The sequence below is a fragment of the Lepus europaeus genome, chromosome 20 (genome assembly GCF_033115175.1).
Source record: "Lepus europaeus isolate LE1 chromosome 20, mLepTim1.pri, whole genome shotgun sequence".
In the NCBI taxonomy this organism is placed as follows: Eukaryota; Metazoa; Chordata; class Mammalia; order Lagomorpha; family Leporidae; genus Lepus; species Lepus europaeus.
The window spans coordinates 11743554-11763289 of record NC_084846.1 but is presented as its reverse complement, the minus strand read 5'-3'; the positions used below and the strand labels follow the sequence as shown (position 1 = coordinate 11763289).

Below are 19736 nucleotides of genomic sequence, written 5' to 3'. Positions count from 1 at the left end.
CCTTGACCCATCACCCCCATTCCATATCCCCTCAGGCCTCACAGACCTTGTCTGTTTCTGTTTGTCTCTGGATTATGCATGTTGGGTATTTCATATAAAGGGAGCCATACAATATATGGTCTTTTTAAAAGTTTTGTATTTACTTAATAGATCTTCCATCTGCTGATTCACTCCTTAGATCTAGCTGCATCTGCTAGGGCTGAGCCAGGCCGGAGCCAGGAGCTCCATCCTGGTCTCCCACTAGGGTGCAGGGCCCAAACACTTGGGCCATCTTCCGCTGCTTTTCCAAGGCGCATTAGCAGGGAGCTGGATATCGGAAGTGGAGCAGCCAGGACTTGATCCAGCACCCACATGGGCTGCTGGTGTCGCAGGCAGTAGCTTTACCTGCTAGGCCACAATGCTGACCCCTACACATAACTCTTCAGTCTTAACCTGTAAGCTAAATATTTTAGATTCTTCTATGTTGAAACATCTGTCATAACTTCCTTTTTTTTTTTTTTTTTCTTTGACAGGCAGAGTGGACAGTGAGAGAGAGACACAGAGAAAGGTCTTCCTTTTGCCGTTGGTTCACCCTCCAATGGCCGCTGCGGTAACGCGCTGCGGCCGGCGCACCGCGCTGTTCCGATGGCAGGAGCCAGGTGCTTCTCCTGGTCTCCCATGGGGTGCAGGGCCCAAGGACTTGGGCCATCCTCCACTGCACTCCCTGGCCACAGCAGAGAGCTGGCCTGGAAGAGGGGCAACCGGGACAGGATCGGTGCCCCGACCGGGACTAGAACCCGGTGTGCCGGCGCCGCAAGGCAGAGGATTAGCCTGTTGAGCCACGGCGCCGGCCATAACTTCCTTTTAGGGCTGAATAATATTCCACAAATGTCCCAGAGAGGCAGATTTCTTTTAAGACTTGAATTTTTATTAAGATTTATTTATTTGAAAAATAGAGCAAGAGACAGATCTTCCATTTACTGGTACACTCCAGATGGCTACAACAGCTGGGGCTGGGGCAGGCCAGAGCCAGGAGCTGTTTCAGGGTCTCCCATGTCGGTGGCAGGCGCTCAAGCACTTGGGCCATCTTCAATTGCCTTCCCAGGAGCATTGGCAGGGAGCTGGATATTGGAAGTGGAGCAGATGGGACTTGATACAGCACCAACATGGGCTGCTGGTGTCCTAGGCAGCAGCTTTACCTGCTAGGCCACACCACCACCAGCCCAAGACATATTGAAGATTTTTAAAACTTACGTGAAAAGCAGGGTAACACAGACAGAGGAAGAGACAGAGTGAGCGAGTTGTCCATCTGCTAGGTTCAGTCCCCAAACAGCACTACACAACAGGGCTGGGCCAGGTCATCTACATGGGGGGAGGAGAGGTAGGGGCATGGCAGGGGCAGGGCCCCAAATAGCTTGGGCTGTCACCTGCTGCCTTCTCAGGGAGCATTAGCAGAGCTGGATCCACAGTGGAACTGCAGGGATTTGAACAGGCGCCAGCTTAACCTGCTGCACCAGAATGGCAGCCCCGAGACGGAGATTCTTGTCCCTCCAACCACACCCGCCGTAAGAAAAGAATTTCAGACATGGGACGGATTGGCAGTAAGCAGGCTTAGCCAAAAGACTTATGAAGCAATACAGCCTGCAGGCCGGATGGACAACTCAAGGAGCCGTGTGCCCAGTCTGCACTCAAGAGCGTGAGGTCCACGTCCACCTCCCGCTCCTCTGACACGTCGCTGGGCACAGGGCTTCCTCCCAAGGCTCTATGACACCAGCGACCACCCCCCCCCATGTTATCAAGACAGGATAAGCCACCTAAGTGCTGGGCCAGGAAGATTGCCCCTGGCAGGTGGATAAAGGAGGGGAAGACTAGGAGCCTATGAGGTTATAGGACATGGGTAGGATTCTTGATATGTAAATACCAGGGTGTCTCCAAGCATGCTCTTAAGGTGGCTATGGTCCTTCTGCACAAACTTTAAGATGTATTTATTTATCTGAAGGAGTGACAGAGAGGGAGAGACAGATCTCCCATCTGCTGGTTTGCTCCCCACATGGCCAAAATGGCCGATGGAAACCATGAACTCCATATATGTCACCCACATGAGTTGCAAGGCTGAAGTACTTGGTGCATCCTCCCACTGCCTTCACAGGCACATTAGCAGGAAGCTAGGTCAGGAGACGATGAGTCAGGTTAGCCAGAATTAACCCTCTGGGGACCAGCACTGTGGTGCAGCAAGTTGCAACGCCAGCATCCTATATGGGCGCTGGAGTCCTGGCTGCTCCTTTTCTGATCCAGTTCCCTGCTAATGCACCTGGGAAAGCAGAGGAGGATGGCCCAAGTGTTTGGGCCCCTGCATCCTACACCCTAATGCAACTGCTTTCTCAGCTGCATTAGCAGTGAGTGAATCAGAAATGGAGCAGCCGGGACTTGAACTGGTGCCCTTACAGGATGCCTGAATTGCAAGCGGCAGCTCAACCCTCTAAGCCACAATGCTGACCCTAAGTTATAGCAATTCTTTGTATCTCTTTGGTTCTAGACATTCCAAGATTGACAAGTATTTTCTCCCATTTGTGCCATGTCTTTTTTTTTTCCCTTGAATACATGTAATGTGCAAAAATAATAATAATTTTGATGAGGCCCAATTTGTCTTCTTTTTTTGGTTATTTGTACTTTTGGTTTCATATCTAAGAACCCATTGCCGGGGCCAGCACTATGGTACAGGCCCGTAAGCCACCACCTGAAATGCCACCTGTTGAGGAGGGTCCAGGGTGGGAGCCAGAGAGCCATCTGTCGGGTCTGCCGAGGACCTGGAAGTGCATGAGGGACACCAGGAACCCGTGCACATCAGCCGTGTTCCCTAAGTAGCAGTGAACAACCCAACAGCAATGTGAAGAAAGCATTTCCCATGGCTGCTGTGTAGTGCAATGGTAACAACACCTCTTGGAGGGCCTTTCTCTCTGCATCAGAGAGAGAGAGAGAGAGAGAGAAAGCTTCCAACTGCTGGTTCACTCCCCAAGTGGCAGCAACAGCTGGGGCTGGGCCACATGGTCCAGGATCTCCATCCAGGTTTCACATGTGGGTAGAATGGAACTCCATCTGGGAGACCTAAGCACTTGGACCATCTTCTGCTGCCTTCCCAGGTGAGCTGGATCAGTAGAGTGGCTTGGACTCGAACTGGAGCCCTCCTCCACAACAGGTGCCCTTGAGCTGAGAGCCTCCATGCCAGGGCTCAGGAGGACTGAGGCAGGACCCAGGCAAGTTGCCACCGGGGCTGATGGGGCCAGTGAGGTATCTGCACATTACAGTTCAGAAGCTAAGTGTGAGGGAGAGATGTGCTGGACAAGGAGGTGTCCCAGTCACTATCCCCAAAGGTGACCGTGCGGGAGGACTGGGGGACGTCTCTCAGCCTTGTGATTCTGATGACACCCAGGACGCAGGGCAGGTGCCCTGGGCAGACCAGCCACAAAACTGTTACAGGTATCTTAACTTTTTTTTAAAGGTTTATTTATTTGAAAGAGTTACCGAGAGAGTTAGAGAGAGAGGTCTTCCATCTGCTGGTTCACTCCCCAAATGATCACAATGGCTGGGGCTGAGCTGATCAGGAGCTGGGAGTTCCATCTGGGTCTCCCACGTGGGTGCAGGAGTCCAAGCACTTGGGCCATCCTCCACTGCTTTCCCAGGTGCATTAGCAAGGAGCTGGATCACAAGTGGAGCAGCCGGAGGCTTTAACATGATGTGCTACTTTTCCAAGTTCTTGCCCCCACAGAGAGAATTCAAAGCAGAGGTGTAAATACAGTGCATGAGGGACAGGATAGAAAGAGCGAGCACACATTCATGCATGAGAGGGCCAGAGTTGCCTGTGAGGGGAGAAGGGAGAAAGAGGGAGGCGGCCAGAGAAGAACCCATAAGCACAGTCTTGAAGCCAAGAGCAAAAGGTGGGGGACCAGGGCTGTGGCCCGGCTTGCAGCACCAGCATCCCATATGGGCACCGGTTCAAGTCCCGGCTGCTCCACTTCGGATCCAGCTCCCTGCTACTGCTCCTGAGAAGGTAGCAGAAGATGGCCCGAGTGCTTGGGACCCTGTCACTTACATGGGAGACCCAGATGGAGTTCCAGGCTCCTGGCTTTGGCCTGGCCCAGCTCTGGCTGTTGTGGACATTTGGGGAATGACCAGCAGATGAAAGCTTGCTCTCTTCTGCCTTTCAAACACATAAATCTTATGTATGTACATTCTGTCAATAAACATATGGGCAATTTTAAAAGTACATAATTGATTCCTGCATATTATTGATCTTATTTCCCTGCCAACCTTGAATTTGATTTTTTTTTAAGATTCACTGATATATTTGAAAGGCAGAGAGATAAATAGTCTCTCCACTGGTTCACTGCTCAGCTGGCTGCAACAGCCAGGCCAAAGCCAGAAGCCAGGAAATCCATCTGGGTCTCCCATGGGGGTGGCAGCCTGTGCTACCTTCCCAGGTGCATTACTACGACTTTTTTTTTTTTTTTTTTTTTTGACAGGCAGAGTGGATAGTGAGAGAGAGAGACAGAGAGAAAGGTCTTCCTTTTTGCTGTTGGTTCACCCTCCAATAGCCGCTGCGGCTGGCGCATTGTGCTGATCCGAAGCCAGGAGCCAGGTGCTTTTCCTGGTTTCCCATGCGGGTGCAGGGCCCAAGGACTTGGGCCATCCTCCACTGCACTCCCGGGCCATAGCAGAGAGCTGGCCTGGAAGAGGGGCAACCAGGATAGAATCTGGCACCCCAACCGGGACTAGAACCCGGTGTGCCGGCGCCGCAAGGCGGAGGATTAGCCTGTTGAGCCACAGCGCCGGCCCCAGGTGCATTACTAGGAAGCTGGATCAGAAGAGGGCCAGGACTCGAACCAGTGCTTGGATGTGGAATGCCTGCCTCCATCTCAAGCAATGACTTAACCTACTGCGCCAGCCTCCAAGTTTGAGTGCATTAGCTATGGCAGTTTTGTTTGTTTGCTTTGCTGAATTCCTTAGAATTTTCAATCAACGAGATGATGTCATCTGGATGCCTCATTTATCTTTTTCTTGCCTGATTGCGTAGGCGTCCTTGTAACACTTTAAGGTTTATTTACGTCCTCAGCAACCTGTGAGTCAGAATCTCAGCCAACATCAGGCGGGTTATTTAAAGGAGAATGTAAATTCTAGCAGGTCTAAGTGTGTGGGTCACATCACAGGCTGACACAGCGGCTACTTTAGTACCTGCAGGGCCCAGCCATGTGGGTGCTTGAGTCTTACCCCTACTAACCTTTGCTTGTGTGCTTTTGGGAGAGACTTTGTTATTTGAAAGGCAGACTTACAGAGAGAGAGGGAGGGAAGGAGGGAGGGAGAGAGAGAGAGAGAGGGAGAGAGAAATATCTTCCATCCAGAAATGGGCGCAACACCCAGGGCTGAGCCAAACTGAAGCCAGGAAGCAGGAACTCCCATGTGGGTGCAGGAGCCCAAGCATGTGGGCCACCATCTGCTCCTTTCCCAGCACACAAGCAGGAGCTGGATCCCAAGTGGAGCAGCCAGGTCTCCAGCCGGAGCTCATATGGGATGCTGGCGTTGCAGGTGACAGATTAACCTGCTGTGCAACAGCACTGGTTCTATCCCTATTACTACTAACGTTTTTTTTTTAAAAAAAAAAAAAAAAAAAAAAAAGATGTATTTATGTATTTGAAAGGCAGAGAGAGAGGTCTTACATCTGCTGGTTCACTCCCCAACTGGCCACAATGGCTGGAGTTGAGCTGATCTGAAGCCAGGAGCTTCTTCTGGATCACCCAGGCAGGTACAGGGGCCCAATCACTCGGGCCATCTTCCACTGCTTTCCCAGGCCACAGCAGAGAGCTGGATTGGAAGTGAAGCAGCCGGGACTCGAACTGGCACCCATATAGGATGCTGGCACTGCAGGCGGCGGCTTTACCCACCTATGCCACAGCGCCGGCACCATGTGCTATTCTTCAATGGGTTTAAATCAGGTCTGCTCCTATGCTTTTTTTTTTTTTTAATTAATTTAGTTGAAATGTGGAGTGATAGAAACAGATCTTCCATCTGCTCATTCACTCCCCAAATGCCTGCAATAGTAGATCTGGGCCAGGCCAAAGCCAGGAGCCAGGAACTCCATCTGAGTCTCCCACGTGGGTGGTGGGGATGCAAGTATTTGGGCCACCTTCCACTACCTTCCCAGGCACATTGGCAGGGGGCTGGGTGGGAAGCAGAGCATTGGTGACTCCCATATGAGAAGCTGTGACACAGGGCCAGTGCCACCTGCTCTCATTCTTGCAGTCTACATCTCTGAATTCCTCTCTCACTCAGAGATGAGAACTTGAAATATATCTACTCAGTAACATGCCTGTCCAAACCTGCTCACTCAGCACAGACTCTGAACCTGCTCTGTGGTACAAACAGATGGGGATTTTAGTTTCTCAGATGCCTTTAAAGATTTAGGACCATTTCTCTGAATATGGGTAAAGACACAGCTCTGTAATGTACACACATCTCCCTTATTTGGGCTGACGTGATATAGTCAGTTAAGCCGCTGCCTGTGATGCTGGCATCCATGTGGGCACCAGCTCCTGTCCCAGCAGCTCCACTTCTGATCCAGCTCCCTGTTAATGGCCTATGAAAGCAGCAAAAGATGGCCTAAATACCTGGGCCCCTGTCACCCACATGGAAGACCAAGATGAGGCTCCTGGCTCCTGGCTTTGGCCTGGCCCTTTGCAGCCATTTAGGGAGTAAACCAGTAGTTGGAATATTGCTCTTTCTCTGCCTTTCAAATAAATAAACCTGTTAAAAAATTTTTCTCTGGGGCTGGCATTGTGGCATAGTAGGCTAAACCTCCACCTGGGATGGTCCCGGCAGCTCCACTTCCAACCCAGCTCCCTGCTAATGTGCCTGGGAAAGCAGTGGAAGATGGCCCAAGTCCTTGGGCCCCTGCATCCACATGGGAGACCCGGAAGACACTCCTGGCTCCTGGCTCAGGCCCAGCGTAGTTCTGGCCATTGCTGCCATTTGGGGAGTGACCTAGCAGAAGGGATATCTGTATATCCCTCTCTCTTTCTGCAATTCTACATTTCAAGTAAATAAACATAAATGTTTTTAGAAAATAAAAATTGTTTAAAAATCCCCCTTATTTTGCTGCCAGGAAATTGTCTGAAATAACGGATACATTCTGGCTGTCAGCATTGCGGCGCGGCAGGTTAATCTGCCACTTGTGATGTTGACATCCCCTACTGGAGTTCTAGTTGGAATCCTGGCCCTTCTGCTTCTGATCCAGCTCCCTGCTGATGTGCCTGGGAAGGCAGCAGCAGTCCTCAGGTCCCCGCCACCTATGTAGGAGACCCGGCTCCTGGCTTCTCTGGCCTGGCCCGGACTTGGTTGTTTGGCAGTCATTTGGGGAGTGAACCAGCAGATGGAATCTGTCTCTCCCTCTCTCTCTGAGGCTCTGCCTTTCGAACAAATAAGTAAATAAATAAATCTTCAGGGGGAAAAAAAAAAAAGAACTGCTAAGAACTTATTGTTCAGGGTAACAGAATGTGTGAACAGGAGAACTTTTTTTAAGATTTATTTATTTATTTGAGGCAAAGTTACAGAGTGGAGAGAGAGAGAGAGAGGTCTTCCATCTGCAGGTCCATTCCCCAAATGGTGCAATGGACAGAGCGCCACCGATCTGATGCCAGGAGCTCCTTCCAGGTCTCCCATGTGGGTGCAGGAGCCTAAGGACTTGGGCCATCCTCTACTGCTTTCCCAGGTACATTAGCAGGGAGCTGGTTCAGAAGTGGAGCAGCTGGGACTTGAACCGGCACCCACATGGGATGCTGGTGCCACAGGCTGATGCTTAACCTAGTATGCCACAGCGCCAGCCCTGAGAGAATTCTTTACTGCAACGTCCTCCATGGTGTCTCCCCCGACAGGGCGGCCACACACACTGATGTCTTCCCCACGTCAGACTTACTGGTCAAACACGTGTGCGTGTGCACATGCACACACACACGCAAAGAGAACAGGAAGAAGATGCAAGGAGGCCCTGGATGTCAAGTTCACCGCTGCTGTGGTCCCTCCTCCGGACCCCAATCTCCTGGCGCAGTGCTTCAGGGCAGCCGGCTCATCATCAGGCACCTGCACGCGGTGGGCTGGCACTGCCTGGAGCCCAGAGCCAAGGGCCCTCCTCCCACTCCTTGTGTAAGGCCATTTTAGGACGAGCTGTCTCCTTATCGTAAGCCCATGAGGCTTTGTGCCGTCTGCTATTACCCGTAGGTTGGTTGTTCTTGGCCCCGGGTCCTGGTTCTCTATGTGCTGGATGGAGCTGTCCCTCACCGAAGTCATGTGGCTCAGTCTGAACCACTCAGTTTCAAAAGGCTAGCACTGGGCCCTGGTGTGTCCCAGGGGTTAAGCTGCAGCTTGTGATGCCGGTGTCCTGTATTGGAGAACCAGTTCAAATACTGGCCATTCCACTTCCAATCCAGTTTCCTGCTGATGTGCCTGGGAAGGGAGCAGATCATGGCCCAGGGCTTGGGGCCACTGCACCCAGGATGGGGTTCCTGGCTGCTGGCTGGGGCCTGATTAGGTCTGGCTGTTGCAGCCATTTGGGGAATGAACCAGTGGATAGAGGAGCTCGCTGATCTTTCCCTCTGCCACTCTGCCTTTCAAACAAATAATTTTTAAAAAAAATATTTATTTATTTGAAAGGCATTGTTATGGAGAGGCAGAGAGAAAGACAGAGAGACAGAGGGAAGTCTTCTATCTACTGGTTCACTCCCCAAATGGCCGTAATGGCTGGAGCTGAGCCGATCCAAAGCCAGGAGCCAGGAGCCAGGAGCTTCTTCCAGGTCTCCCACATGGGTGCAAGGGCCCAAGGACTTGGGTCATCTTCCACTGCTTTCCCAGGCCATAGCAGAGAGCTAAGTCGGAAGTGGAGCAGCTGGGCCTTGAACTGGCACCCATACAGGATGCCAGCAACGCAGGCGGTGGTCTTATCTGCTACACTAAAGTGCTGGCCCCGTCCCCATCAGTTTTTTAAAAGGACTTATTGAAAGGCAAAGTGACAGAGAGAGAACAGACAGACATACACCTCTGCTATCCACAGGCTCACTCCCCACATGCCTGCAACCACCAGGACTGAGCCAGGGCAGCAGGGCCCAAGCACCTGAGGCATCAGCTGCTGCCTTCCCGGTGCAGAAGCAGGAAGCTGGAGAGGAAGCAGGGCAGCTGGCACTTCAGCTGGGTCCTTGGATCCTGGGTGCCAGGATCGCAAGTGGCAGCTTAACCTGCTGTACCACAACGCTTGCCCCTAGATATTCTGTTGGATTCCACGAGCTGGCTTCTTCAGTCTATTTATTTACAGAGACAAAAGGGATGAAAGAGACTTGACCTTGACCTTTCAGTCCTGACCTGTACTTAGACAAATAGGGGGTGTGGTTCCTCCAAGGAAGCTTTATTCAAAAATTCATTTGAAAGGCAGAGCGAGAGCAGGGGGGGGGGAAGGGGAGGGGAGGGGAGGGGGGAGGGGAGGAGGAGGGGGGAGGGGAGAGGGGAAAGGGGAGAGGGGAGAGGAGGGGAGAGGAGGGGAGAGGGGGAGGGGAGGAGGAGGAGGGGAGAGGAGAGCGCACGCGTGTGCCACGCCAGAGGCAGGTGTTCCATATGCTGGTTCACTGCTGGGGCTGTGGCAGGTGGACCTGCTGCATCCACGGTGCACACAGACAGGGAGCCAGAAGTCGAAGCAGAGCTGAGACAAACCCCAGCACTCCCTGATAGAGGATGTGGGTATCCCAAGAGGCCTGTTTTTTTTTTTGTTTGTTTGTTTTTTGTTTTTTAAGATTTATTTATTTGAAGGCAGATGACAGAGAGAGGGAAAAAACAGAGAAAGAGACCTTCCGTCGAACTGGTTCACTCCCCAAATGGATGCAACAGTCAGGACTGTGCCAGGCCAAAGCCAGGAGCCAGGAACTTCTTCTGGGTCTCCCACGTGGGTGCAGGGGCCTACAGACTTGATCATCTTCCACTGCTTTCCCAGGCACATTAGCAGGGAGCCGGATCAGAAGTGGAGCAGCCAGGACATGAACTGGTACCCATTTGAGATCCTGGTGCTACAGGCAGCTTTACCCACTACGCCACAGCACCATCCCTCCCCCCCAATTTTCATAAAAAGGATTTATTTATTTGAAAGGCAGAGGGAGAGGGAGAAAGAGAGGGAGCAATCGAGAGAAATCTTTCATCTCCTGGTTCACTCCCCTAAATGGCCAGGTCTGGGCCAGGCAAAAGCAAGGAGCCAGAACTCCATCTGGGTCTTCTAACTGGGTGGCAGGGCCCAACTACTTGGATCATCTTTTGCTGCCTTGCTAGGCACTTTGGCAGGAAGCTGGACCTGAAGTGAAGCAACTGGGACTTGAACCAGCACTCTTATAGGGGATGCAGGTGTCCCAAGAGGTGGATTAATCCATTGCACCACAGTGCTGGCCCCAACCATTTATTTTAAATTTCTTTATTTACTTATTTATTTATGATTTTTAAAATTTATCTGAAAGGCAGAGTTACAGAGAGGCAGAGGCAGAGAGATAGAGAAAGGTCTTCCATTCGCTGATTCACTCCCTAAATGGCTGCAATGGCTGGAGCTGGGCCAGTCTGAAGCCAAGAGCCAGGAGCTTCTTCCGGGTCTCCCACATGGGTACAAGGGCCCAAGCGCTTGGGCCATCTGTTACTGCTTTCCCAGGCCATCAGTAGAGAGCTGGACTGGAAGTGGAGGAGCCGGGACTCGAATTGGCACCCATATGGGATGCCAGCTCTGCAGGCAGTAGATTTACCCGCTACACCACAGTATACACACACACACACACACACCTGTTTATTTTTAAAAAGGAAATCAGCAGGACTATGCTGAGTCTTTGATTTAGGGAAAAAAAGATAATAATAATAGAGAAAACCTAAAAAGAGGGGCAAACATTTGGCAGAGCTGTTAAGATGCCATTTTGGATACCCACATCCCATATCAGAGTGTCTGATCCAGTCCTGGCTCCCTCTGCTTCTGATCCAGCTTCCTGTACATGGGGAGGCAGCAGGTGATGGCTCAAGTCCTTGGGGCCCTGTCACCCATGTGGGAGACCCGGATTGGGTTCTGAGCTCCTGGCTTTGGATTGGCCTAACCCCAGATATTGTGTGTATTTAGTTAGAGAACCAACAGATGGGAGATCTCTGTCTTTTAAGTAAAAGTGAAAATAAATATTAACAAATATTCAATAAGGTAAAAAGTAGGACACTGCTATAACTTATACAAATACATAAGGTAAAAAAACAGAATATTGCCACACCTCAGAAATCTGCCACCCCCACCCCCCTCTCACCCTTCCTATTCACTCCATCAGCAAACAAGTGCTAATTTATCTGCTGTTTTTCTTTATAGTTTTACCTGTACACATAGAGGGCCAGTGTTTGGCACAGTGACTAAGATAGCACTTGGGACACAAACATCCCATATCAGAGGGCCTAGGTTCAAGTCTCAGTTCCATTCCTGATTCCCATTTCCTGTTAATGCACACCCCGGGAGGCAGCAGGTGACGCCTCAAGTCCTTGGGCCCCTGCCACCCACTAGGGAGACCTGGATGGAGTTCCTGGCTCCTGGCTTCAGCCTGGCACAGACCAGACTATTGCTGCCATCTGGGGAGTGAACCAATGGATAGAAGACCTCTTTCTGTCATTGCCTTTCAAACGTAAATAAATAAATCTTTTTTTTTTTTAATTTTATTCCTTTTTTTTTTTTTAAATTTTGGATTAACCTGTAATATTTGCAAGTTTTCATGGAGTACAGTGAAATATTTCAACATGTAACATAGTGTAAACAGATCATAGCAGGCAATTAGCCTATTTTCTTATTATTTCTATGTGCTTAGAGCCTACCAGTAAATAAATAAATCTTTTAAGGGGCCAGTGCTGTGGCATAAGCGGGTAAAGCCGCCGCCTGAGGTACTGGCATCCCATTTGGGCACCAGTTCGAGTCCTGGCTACTCCACTTCCAATCCAGCTCTCTGCTATGGCCTGGGAAAGCAATAGAAGATGGCCCAAGTCCTTGGGCCCCTGCACCCATATGGGAGACCTGGAGGCATCTCCTGGCTTCAGATCGGCTCAGCTCCAGTCGTTTCGGCCATCTGGGGAGTGAACCAGCAGATAGAAGACCTCTCTTTGTCTGTCTGTCTGTCTCTGTCTCTCTCTCTCTCTCTCTGCCTCTCCTTCTCTCTGTGTGTAACTCTTTCAAATAAATAAATAAATCTTTGAAAAGAAAAAAAGTAGGCCAGTAGGGGTGGGCAGGATAAAACAAACACAGAGGAAGCTGTGTATGGTTTATTAATTGTGACATACTAGTGTGAGATGTTAATGTGTCACTACCTCACAATTTTTGTTTTGTGAACTTAAAATGAATAATAACCCCCCAAAAAACACAAAAAGCTCATTTTTGTACAAAAAACTGAAACCCATGTAGAGTTTTTCATAACACACCTTTTTTAAAACATTTATTTTTAATTTATTTGTTCTTTTATTCATTTCATTTGCAAGTCAGTGTGGCAGCCAGACCTGCAGTCTGCTAGTTCACTTCCTATAAACTTGGGTAGCAGGGACTCAATCCAGGTCTCCCACATGGGTGGAAGGGGCTTGGGAACTTGAGCTGTTACCTGCTGCCTCCTAGGGTTCACGTTAGGAGGAAGCTGGATCAGAACTGCAGGAACTCTGATGTGGGATGCAGATGTCTTTTTGGTTTTTTAAATATTTATTTACTTCTTTGAAAGGCAGAAATACAGAGAAAGAATGAGAGAGAGAGAAAGTCTTCCATCTGCTGGTTCACTCCCCAAATGGCTGCAATGGCCAGAGCTGGGCCAATCTGAAGCCAGGAGCCAGGAGCTTCTTCTGGGTCTCCCACGTGGGTACAGGAGCCCATGCACTTGGGCCATCTTCCACTGCTTTTCCAAGCACATTAGCAGGGAAGCTGGATTGGAAGCGGAGCCGCTGGTACTCTAACCGGCACCCATATGGGACGCTAGCAATGTAGGCGGAGGCTTAGCCCACTATACCACAGCCCCCGCCTCAATGCAACTGTCTTAAGTGGAACCCTAACTGCTGTGCCAAAAGCTGGCCCCTCATAATACACATTTTCAACTTTTTAAAGCCTCCTCACCCATAACAATGTATCAACAGTAGCTCATCAGTTCTAAGAAATGGACAGGTAACAGGGGTTTGGAGTTTTCTGTGGTGCAGTGGGCTAAGCCTCTGCTGGCATCCCATATACATTCCACATGGGAACACTGGTTCATGTCGGACAGCTCTGCTTCTGATCCAGCTCCCTGCTAATGTGCATGGGAAGATAGGAGAAGACAGCCCAAGTACTTGGGCTCCTGCCACCCCTGCAGGAGACTGGGAGAGAGTTCCTGGCTCCTGGCTTCAGCCACCATTGCAGTCATTTGGGGAGTGAACCATCAACTGAGAGATCTGTCTCTCCTCTTTCATTCTGCTTTTCAAATACAAAAATAAATCTTTTTGTTTGTTTGTTTGCTTGACAGGTAGAACTACAGACAGTGAAAGGGAGAGACAGAACGGTCTTCCTTCTGTTGGTTCACCCCACAAATGGCTGCTACAGCCGGTGCTGCACTGATCCGAAGTGAGGAGCTTCCTCCTGGTCTCCCATGCGGGTGCAGGAGCCCAAACACTTGGGCCACCCCCCACTGCCCTCCTGGGCCACAGCAGAGAACTGGACTGGAAGAGGAGCAACTGGGACTAGAACCCGGCGCCCATATGGGATGCCGGCGCCGCAGGTGAAGGATTAACCAAGTGAGCCATGGTGCCAGTCCCCAAAAATAAATCTTAAACAAACAAACACCTGGGGGAAATGGAGTGGAAGGAATGATCTCTCTGCTATGGCCTGGGAAAGCAGTGCAAGATAGCCCAAGTGCTTGTGCCCCTGAATCTGCGTGGAAGACCCAGAAGAAACTCCCAGCTTCTGGCTTCAGATGGGTGCAGTCCGGCCATTGCAGCCATCTGGGGAGTGAACCACGTTTATTTTATTTATTTGAAAGGTAGAGTTACAGAGAGAGGCACAGCGAGAGAGAGAAGTCTTCCATTGGCTGGTTCACTCCCCAAATGGCCACAATGACTGGGGCTGGGCCAGGCTGAAGGCAGGAGCTAGAAGCTTCTTCCAGGTCTCCCACCTGGGAGCAGGACTTGGGCCATCCTCTGCTGCTTTCCCAGGTGCGTTAGCAGGGAGCTGGATGGGAAGTGGAGCAACCAGGACTTGAACTGGCACCCACAGGGGATGCCGGCACTATAGGCCAGGGCTTTAACCCACTGTGCCACAGTGCCAACCTCTGAAACTCTGCACTTTCAAGTTTTATCTAAGCCAAAAGCTGCTAAACAAACAAAAACAAAAAGTCCCCACCAAACTATTGGGGTGGTGTTGTGGTATCGTTGGCTAAGCTGCTGCCTCAATGCCAATATCCCATATGGGCACTGGTTTGAGTCCTAGCTGCTCTACTTCCAATCCAGCTCCCTGCTAATGCACCTGGGAAAGCAGTAGAAAATGGCCCAAGTCTTTGGGCCCCTGAACCTTCATGTGAGGCTTCCATCTAACCCAACCCCAGCTACTGCAGCCATCTGGGGAGTGAACCAGCAGATGGAAGATGTCTCTCTCTCTCTCTGTAACTCTTTCAATATATAAATAAATCTTTATATTAAAAAAAAAAGCCACTGAACTATTAAAAAACCCTGCAAGCAGGGGGTGGGAGTCTGCCCTAGTGCTTAAGATGCTGGTTGGCATGCCCAAGTCCCACCAGTGCCTCCAGTTACCAAGTCCAGCTTCCTGCCCATGGGAACCATGGGAGACAGCAGGTGATGGCTCTGGTGGTGAGGTCCCTGCCGCCTATGCTGGATACCAGGGTTGGGATCCTTGGTTTCTGGATAAAACAAGACCCAGTCCCAGCCACTGTGGGTATTTGGGGGAGTGAACCAGCAGGTAGGACCTCTGTTGCTTTACATATCTGTCTTTTTTTTTTTTTTGACAGAGCTAGACAGCGAGAGAGAGAGACAGGGAGAAAGGTCTTCCTTCTTTTGGTTCACCTCCCAAATGGCCACTATGGCCAGCGCTGCACCAATCTGAAGCCAGGAGCCAGTTGCTTCCTCCTGGTCTCCCATGTGGGTGCAGGGCCCAAGCACTTGGGCCATCCTCCACTGCCTTCCCTGGCCACAGCAGAGAGCTGAACTGGAAGAGGAGCAACCAGGACTAGAACCGGTGCCCATATGGGATGCCAGTGCCGCAGGCAGAGGATTAACTAAGTGAGCCATGGCACTGGCCCCTACATGTCTGTTTTTCTTATTTATAACTTAAAAATATTTATTTGACAGGCAGAGATACAAAGAAAACAGAGATCTTCCATCGGATGGTTCACTTCCCACATGCCTGCAACAGCCTGGGTTGGACCAAGCTGAAGCCAGGAGCTCCTTCCAGTTCTCCCACATGGGTGCCAGAGATCCAACTGCTTGACTCATCTCCTGCTGCCTCTCAGGGTATGCAACAGCAAGAAGCAGGAACTGGGAGCTAGAGCCAGAGCCAGGAAATGAAGCCAGGTACTCCGAAGTAGGACATGCAGCTGGGTAGGTGCAGCTGGGTCGGGCTGAAGCCAGGAGCCAGGAACTCCATCCAGGCTTCCCACAAGGGTGGCAGAGACCCAAGCCCTTGAGCCATCTTCTGCTGGTTTCCCAAGCATATATAGTAGGGAGCTGGGTTAACTGGAGCAGCTAGGATTTGAACTGGAGCTCATCCAGGATGCCAGCACTATAGGTGGTAGCTTAACCCACTGTGCCACCATGCCAGTCCTGACATGGGCATCTTAATCAGTATCGTAAGTACTAAGCAAAATGCTTGCTCCCTTCCCCCTGCCAGATAACCCACTGTATGCTATTTCTAAATTATCTTCAATGAGGGAGATTTGCAAGTATTCCTGAGGAATGGCTCCAGAAAAGGTGCATGCTACAGATAAATTCTTTTATGGGTACAAGAGTGCTGTTACAAGTGTGCACATTGATCCTGTTTTGTAACACAACTATTTCCATACACAAATATATACTGATGCATACCAAAAAAAAATTCAGGGCTAGGGCTGTGGTATAGTAGATTAAGCTTCCAGCTGCAGTGCTGGCATCCCATATGGGTGCCAGTTCATGTCACGGCTGCTCCTCTTCTGATCCAGCTCTCTGCTATGGCTTGGGAAAGCAGTGGAAAACAGCCCAAGTGCTCGGGTCCCTGCACCGACATGGGAGACCTGGAAGAAGCTCTTGGCTCCTGGCTTCAGATCGGCTCGGCTCTGGCCACTGCAGCCATTTGGGGAGTGAACAAGCAGATGCAGGGGCCCAAGCTCTTGGGCCATCTTCTACTGCTTTCCCAGGCCATAGCAGAGAGCTGGATTGGAAGTGGAGCAGCCAGGTCTCGAACTGGTGCCCATATGGGATGCCAGCACTGCAGGTGGCGGCTTTACCTGCTACACCACAGTGCGGGCCCCATCACATCTTCCTTATATCTGCGTGCCACCTACTCTAGTTCTGAGGCCACTCCTTGCTAAAGCACCTGGGAAGGCAGAGGAAGATGGTTCAAGTACTCCACCACCGACATGGGAGACCTGGAAGGAGTTGCTGGCACCTGCTATGGTCTGACCCAATCCTGGATGTTGTAGCTATTTGGGGGAGTGAACAATTGATGGCGGATCTCGTCCTCTCTCTGTCATTCTGCCTTTGAAACAAGCCTTTTTTAAGATAAAATGGAGTGACAGGGGTGTGTGTTTGGCTGAGTGTTTGAGATACTGATTAAAAAGCTGGTGTCCCATGTCAGAGTACCTGGCTTGAGTTCTGACACCCTAGAAGGCAGCAGGTGATGGCTCAGGTTGCCAGGTCTCTGCCATCCCCATGGGAGATCTGAATTGACTTCCCAGTTCCCTCCTTGGTCCAGCTATAGCAATTGCCTGCATTTGGGGAAGTGAGCTATCTTTCAAAATACGTAAGTAAATAAAAGATATTGGGATTAGTGCCATGGCACAGCAGATAAAACTGCTGCCTGCATCCCATATGGGCACCAGTTTGAGTCCTGGCTGCTCTACTTCCAATCCAACTCTCTGCTATGGCCTGGGAAAGCAGTAGAAGATGGCCCAAGTCTTTGGGCCCCTGCACCTGCGTGGGAGAACCAGAAGAAGCTCCTGGATCCTGGCTTTCAATTGGCCCAGCTCCAGCCATTGCAGCCATTTGCGGAGTGAACCAGCAGATTGAAGACCTCTCTTTCTCATTCTCCTTCTCTCTAGAACTCTGCCTTTTAAATAAATAAGTAAATATTTTTTAAAAAATAAAAGATACTTAAAGCTATTTGTTAGCATTATTTATATTCCTAAGGGCCATTCTCTAATTCTCTCCTGGATTTTAGTATTGTGAATGCAGTACATAAGAGAAAGAGCTTATTTAAAATATGAACCATTGATGTAGGCTTTAGGTATGGTGGTTAAAATGCTGTTTAGGACAGGTAAATCCAGTATCACAGTGCCTGGGTCCAAGCCCTACCTCCACTTCCAATTCAGCTTCCCGCTAGTGTGTGCGCTGGGAGGCAACAGAGGATGGTTCAAGTGCTTGTGTCCCTGTCACCCATGTAAGGGACCCAGACTGAGTCCTGGGCTTTTGGCTTCATCCTGGTCTAGCCCTGGCTGTGGTGGGGCACTTGGGGAGCAAACCAGCAGATGGAAGAGCTCTGTCTGCAAAAATAAAAATTATCAAGGAAAAATATAGAATGTGAAGCATTAAGTAACAAGGGTTTTTTTTTGTTTTTTGTTTGTTTGTTTGTTTTTTGTTTTTTATTTGACAGAGTTACAGAGAGAGAGAGAGAGAGACAGGGAGAAAGGTCTTCCTTCCAAGCGTTCACTCCCCAAATGGCCACTACAGCTGGTACTGCGCCGATCTGAAGCCAGGAGCTTCTTCCTGGTCTTCCATGCAGGTGCAGGGCCCAAGCACTTGGGCCATCCTCCACTGCCTTCCCTGGCCACAGCAGAGAGCTGAACTGGAAGAGGAGCAACCAGGACTAGAACTGGTGCCCATATGGGATGCCGGTGCCGCAGGCGGAGGATTAACCAAGTGAGCCATGGCGCCGGCCCCAACAAGGGTCTTTTTATTACACAGATTTCAACCAGATTGCTAAACATTTTTTGTGAGTTTGAGCTACCTGTGAGAAGTTAGGATAGGTACTGCAGCAGACAGAAACGAGAGGTCACTGCCCTAAATCATCTTTAGACGGGAGGCAGCTCTGTGGCATAGTGGTCTCAGCCTCTGCCTGTGGTGCCAGCATCCCATATGGGCTTTGGTCCTCGTCCCAGCTGCTCCTCTTCCGATTCAGCTTTCTACACCCACATGGGACACCCCAAAGTAGCTCCTGGCTCCTGGCCTTGCATTGGCCCAGCTCTGGCCATTGCAGCCTTTTGGAGAGTGAATCAGTGGATGGAAGACCTCTCTCTCTGTCTCTGTCTCTCCCTCTCTCTCTGCAACTCTGCTTCTCAAATAAATAAATAAAATCTTTTAAAAAAGGGGGGGGGGGCAGGTGTTGTGGCGTAGCGGGTAAAGCCACCACCTGCAGTGCCAGCATCCCATATGGGCACCGGTTCGATTCCCAGCTGCTCCACTTTTGATCCAGCTCTCTGCTCTGGAAAAGCAGTAGAAGATGGCTCCTGGCTCCTGGTTTAGGATTGGCGCAGCTCCTGCCATAGTGACCATTTGGGGAGTGAACCAGTGGATGGAAGACCTCTCTCTCTCTTTCTGCCTCTGCCTTTCAAACAAATAAATCTTTTTTTTTTAAATGAAACAATAAAAAATGATTTTAGAAATAGCTTTTGGAACTGCCTTTGCAGTTCATAATCTTTTAAGATTTATTTGAAAGGTATACTGAAAGAGAAACACACACACACACACACACACCATCTTTGGGTGATCCAGTCCCCAAATTGCCTCAGTGGCTGGGACTTGTCCAGGCTGAAGCCAGAAGCTCAGAACTCCATCTGGGTCTCCTATTTGGGTAGCAGGGCTCCAAGCACTTGGGCCACCTTCCGCTGGTTCTCCCAGGCGCATTAGCAGGGAGCTGGAGCCCAAGCGGAGCAGCGGGGGACGAGAACCAGGTGCCCCTATGGGGTGCCGGCTTCGCAGGCTGCAGGCGGCAGGGCAGAGGCGGCGGCGATGTTTCGGGTTGGAAAACTTCCACAGCCTCCTCCTATCAAGCCGCGAGAGCCCCGATCCTTCCAGGGATCTCCCGGCGCGGACCACACCGGGGTGTCCAAAGCCACCCACACCCAGTCCGGGGCGCGGGGGTCCAGCCTGGCCCACGGCCGCCCCTCGCTTGCACCCTTCCCTCCGCTGAGCGCCTCGCCACCCAGCACCCCAGGGCGGCTCTCAGCCTGCCCTGCAGATGGGGGCGGGGGGTCTCGGGCCCGCGCCTCTCCCACCCTCCGTCCAGGTGGCTTCCGCCGGGCCCCTCGCTCGGCCGGCCCGCGGGACCCTCCCTGGGGGCTGCCCTCCGCGCGGCCACCCACCCGCCTGCCTCCCAGCCCCGCGAGTCTGCGTCCCGACTCACCTCAGCTCCACGGGTTCTCCCGAGCTCGCCGGCGCCCGGGCGCAGGGGCGGGGCGCGCGCGGCGGGCGGCGGAGGCGGCGGCGGCGGCCGCGGCCGCGGCACAGCAGGCGGCGGCGGCGGCGGCGGCGGC

General features: G+C 51.2%; 1 long non-coding RNA gene across 1 annotated transcript; it reads right to left on the bottom strand.

The window, feature by feature from the left end:
- Nucleotides 1-895: 895 nt before the first annotated feature.
- Nucleotides 896-19671, bottom strand: LOC133749155 (uncharacterized). Its single transcript, XR_009864569.1, has 3 exons — nucleotides 19607-19671; nucleotides 1234-1341; nucleotides 896-1100 (listed from the first exon to the last, which is right to left on the bottom strand). It is a non-coding gene; the product is annotated as an uncharacterized LOC133749155 (long non-coding RNA).
- Nucleotides 19672-19736: the final 65 nt, after the last annotated feature.